Source organism: Lathyrus oleraceus, chromosome 1 (genome assembly GCF_024323335.1).
Source record: "Lathyrus oleraceus cultivar Zhongwan6 chromosome 1, CAAS_Psat_ZW6_1.0, whole genome shotgun sequence".
Classification (NCBI taxonomy): Eukaryota; Viridiplantae; Streptophyta; class Magnoliopsida; order Fabales; family Fabaceae; genus Lathyrus; species Lathyrus oleraceus.
This window is the reverse complement of record NC_066579.1, coordinates 57,370,980-57,375,760: the sequence shown is the minus strand read 5'-3', so window position 1 is coordinate 57,375,760 and position 4,781 is coordinate 57,370,980.

Below are 4,781 nucleotides of genomic sequence, written 5' to 3'. Positions count from 1 at the left end.
ATACCTAAAACTTTTTCGCATGAAGACTTAGTTTGGAAAGTAATCTTACCCATGGATCGAAAGGATAGAGCATTGGGTAAGTGGTCCCCTAATTGGGAGGGTCTTTTTCAAATTATTCAAGTCTTTTCTAATGGAGCATACGAGATCGAAGAATTAAATGAAGAACAAAGAGTCCTAAGAGTAAACAGGAAATATTTGAAAAAATATAGGTCGCTGCTTCAGGAAGTAAAAATAAGGACATAATAGTTCATACTCAATAAATGGAAGCCAAAATGGAAATTCGAAATGAATAACGCCAAGATGGCTAAGTCATTATATAAATTCCACGAAGGGCTTAAAGTCATTACATGAAGAAAAAAAACACTTCAAAACCAAAGGTCAACAATTACAACGAAACTAAAAGGGAAGTGAAACCTTCATTTTGTGGTACTTCAACTTTTGAAGTCTCAGGCGCCATTCGTAAACAAATTTGTTTGAAATAAGGCTGTCAATTTCCTTTTCTAGTTTATAGGCCCTTTCTACGTGATGCATGCCAACTTGGATTTCCTTGGAGAATTCGTCTTGATCACGCTTTAGGAGTTCACCTTTGTGCTTCTTGGCTTGGGTAATTTTGGCTTGTAATTCTTTTATCTGTTGCTCCCAAGCCTCAATGTTTTTGTCACAAGCTTCGGCCTCCTTTTTGTTATGCTCAGAGCTCTTCTCCAATTCTACCACTTTTGCAGTAGATTCAGTGGCGGCGTCCCATTCATCTGCTTGGGTCTCTGATTTGTTGTGGATTTTGTTCGAAGCTTCCCTTATACGATTAAGTTCAGAAATAACTTGATCAATTGGAAATCCTAGATCCATGATAACATCTGCAACTTCTGGAGAAGTGTTCAAGACGTCAACTTGTTTAAGGAGATATTTAATCCCAAAGCAGGTGATGGTGTCGCTTTCCAAAAGTTGGAACAAATCAAAATTGAAGGCCTTTTCTTTGATTTTAAGGAGCAATTCATCATCAGATTTGCTGGTAGACTGGCCATCTGACGTTGTTGAAGTACTGAGGATTTTTTCAGTCGAACCACCCCTCGCACTGATAATGGCTTTCAGGTATTCCACTTGTTTGCTCTTTTTTAGCGCTTTGAGTTCTTCTAAAGAGAGGGGGCAGTGTTTCCAGTCGAAGTTGCTATGGTCTTTTTGGCAGCATCATACATTGTTTTGGTCTTTGGAATATCTTTGTTTTGCTCATCCTCTGGTGCATTGTCTTGGTCATCATCTTCATCCTCAGCAGGCTCCGTGTGAAGGTCAGACATGGAATGATCCTCTTCTCCGTCATCTGGACTATTAGTGCTTGAATTTCCAATTATCTGAGAGCCATCTTCAGATATGTCTTCAACGATGTCACAAGCATTCAGAATCTCCTCATCTGCTTCCCCTTTGATAGGGGCATTTTTCTCTTCTTCATCCCCATGCTCAGAATCACTAGTATGATCTTTTTGCATTTCCTCAATAGGCTTATCCACTTCTGTTAATTCTTTTGTCGAATCTTTGGGAGATGCCAAATGGTAAGAAGGAGTGCTGGTGGGATGATAAGAGGGAGTGTTGGTAGGATGATAAGAAGGATCACTACTGCTGGCTGGGATTATTTGTTTGATGATTGGTTGCTTTGTGCTATCTGCGACCCCCTAGAAAAGACAAATCAAACATGGATGAGTCGAAAACCGAAAGAAGCAATTAATAACTTGAGAAATTAAGATAAAGTTTTTGTTTACCTTAGGACCTTCAACCTCATGGCTAGAATTGTCGCTTTTAAGTTGTTCTAGAGTCCTTTTTTATTGAGGCTCAGGATCAACAGAAGATACCCTTGGGATAAAAGTTTTCTTCGTTGGGACCTTTGTAGCCTTTATTTTTGTGTGGGAGAGAGTATCAGAGGTCTTTATTTGCTTCTTTTTCTTCTTCGTTGGTTTTGTGGTATCTGGTGAGAGATCACCATCGTCTGAATCAGTTATTTGAACCTGAGGTTCCTTTTTCTTTCGCTTTTTGGGCGTTGGCGGTGGTTTTCGACTTGCTTGAAAGAAAAGATGTCTCAAAGTAATAAAAAGACAAGAACGAAACACATAAAGAAATATAATAACAATATTGAATTATACCTTTATTGTTGTTGTTTTGTTGGTATTTTCTTCGTCTTTCTCTTCGACGACATCTTGCTTCGTGGAAGTTGCTTTCTTAGTAGTTATTTTCATGACTGAAATAAAACCAAGACAATTATCACAAATAAGAGAAAATTAAGGAATTGAGAAATGAAGTCGAAAAATCGCTCATTCCACATCTTCGTATATTGGAGACTCTATGTGAACATGTTCTATGCTAATATGAAGCTGACCTTTGAAACTGTCCAGAGTATGCTTAGTCAGAACCACCCATTGGGCACGTTTTTGTGATTCTTGTCGAAGAATTTTTACAAAATCTCCACAGACAAACCAATCTGGAGCAAAGGGCTAAAAGCCACGCCGAACTCAGCACTATGGAGTCGAGGAAATTTGGGGGGATGCATGTTAAAAGCTAGTTTGTACCGTTGTTCAGGTTTAACAAACAAAGGCAGTTTTAAATCCTCAATTTTATTTAAAAATTTCTCTTTTAAAGTAACTGCTGCTTCACGGATGGTTCGACTAAGATAATCAAGTATGTGGGCAGTTTCAAAGTACTTTTCGAATGCTTGGATTTCTTTGACATGAGTTGAAATACCTTTCTTGGGTTTGTCCTGCACAAAGGAGAAAGCTTTGGTCAGATGTTGAGTGAAAGCAGGAACATCAAAGACTTTTTCAATATAATAATTTCTCCACCAAGAATCAAACTCTTGCGTACAAAGAAAGTTTGGTTTGAATGCAACAGGAGTGAATTGTGTTCTGCCGGAGTATCGGGTTATTAATTTGTCACTTTAGGCTTTTGTGTGTATCGTATTATAGAGGATGAGGGAGTTCTTTCTGGCAAAGAGTGGTTTTGGCATGATTTGAATAAGTCCAAACCGTCGAGAGAAAAGATTAGGCTGATAGCTCAAGAGGGTAAATTGGTTCCTCGATTGCCTGAGCCTAGTTAGCAGTAGCCTAGGGGTGAGAAATGCCTCCCATATGGCAAGGGATTTTGCTTCTTGATCTTTCAATGGAGCAGGGAATTTTCTTGTGAACCACTCAGGGCCATGCATCCTATGGGCGAAGGGAGCCATGGAAGGAGTGAAGTTATAACGTTTGGCGAACATCATCACATGGCTAGTGAAGGTTCGTTGTAGGTTCCTTTCTTCATCACTAGGAGTCAACAGAGCGAGGCGTGTCCCTTTAACCCTCCTATTTATAATCTCTTAAGCCTCTTCATTTATGGGATTTCGAACTGGCAAAGATGCTTCGAAGGTAGCGTTCAACCATAGTTGTAGTAACCAGAAAGGACCAGAGAGTAGCAGGTTTCCTTTGGGTTGAATATTCTTGAGAGTTGTGACGCCTTCCCCTAGGGACTCATAAAGGCTATCTAAGATTATTTCGCTGAGACAAAGGTTATGTCCAACATGAAGTTGGTTCTCCATAGTCAGGAATTTTTTCGCTACTTGTAGGGATTTTGAACAGAAGACGCAATGAGATAACCAAAGAGCACAGAAAGAAATATGTTCCTGATCAGAAACTTTGACATAACTCTTGTCATGATAGTACTCTATATAGGTGGTAAAGGCAACTTTATTGGTGTCGAAAAAGATGGTGTCCTTAGCCATAACGTTTGGGTCGTAAGTTTCCCCAATCGTATTGAGCCCCGTAATGGCAGCAATATCGAATAATGTGGGTGTCATCATACCACAAGGAAAATGAAAATTATTGTGGGTGCTATCCAAGAAATACAGAGAAGAAACCAACATAGACTGATAATGTCCTGGTCCAACCTTCGACAATTGAATCATGTCGAAGATACCCATGTTTTTCCAAACTTGGGATTTCTTATTTTCTATCTTTTTTAACCAGCCTAGGTAATCAGAGGGATCCTTGAATAAATGACACAATCGAAATACTCTAAAACCATTATTCATATAATCTAGGTCAATGGGTTTATCCATTGAGGGTGTGTGTTGGTTATCAGGGTGTGGGTTTTTAGCAGTTTCATTGCTAGCTCTAGGTTTATTCCCATTAGCTATGGGTTTGTAGCGATGGTAGGTTGGGAAAAAATCCTTAAGACTATCGGGATTAACCGTTGCGTCTGGTAAGGGTCCTAACATAGCGTGTGTTTTTCCAGAAACAGAAATGGGATTAATAATTGTGATTGGTAGATCCTTCTTTTTTCTTCAGTGAGTGGAGGCTCAGGTACGGATTGTTGGTTACCCACAACAGTTGGACCTAATACCTTGTGGACTAGAGCAAGACCAGACGATTTCCTGGAATCTTTGGTGGCCTTTGATGAATCTTTAGTAGTTTTAGTAGAAGATGCCATTGGTGCAGTAGGATTGAAGAAGAAAAAATTGGGTTTTTGTGAAAGATGAAGAGTTTTAGGAAGAACTTTTTTGGGTAGGAGAAGTTTCCAGGATGGAGAAAAGTGAAGAAAGGTAGTATTCGTTGTTTATAAATAAGTGAAGTGGAAACAATTCATTTCAAGCATTAATGGCTGAAGAGATGGTGGGACTCGTGTCAGTCGGAGAACGAGTGATGGAACGGTGGCAGTTGAAGCTAACCCACGATTTCTTAGGTGCTAGAAACGTGATGATTGCAAAAAGGGTTTGTGCATGCTTTTGAGAAGACGTTTAAGAAAAGTTGTCATGATGGTCTTGACGC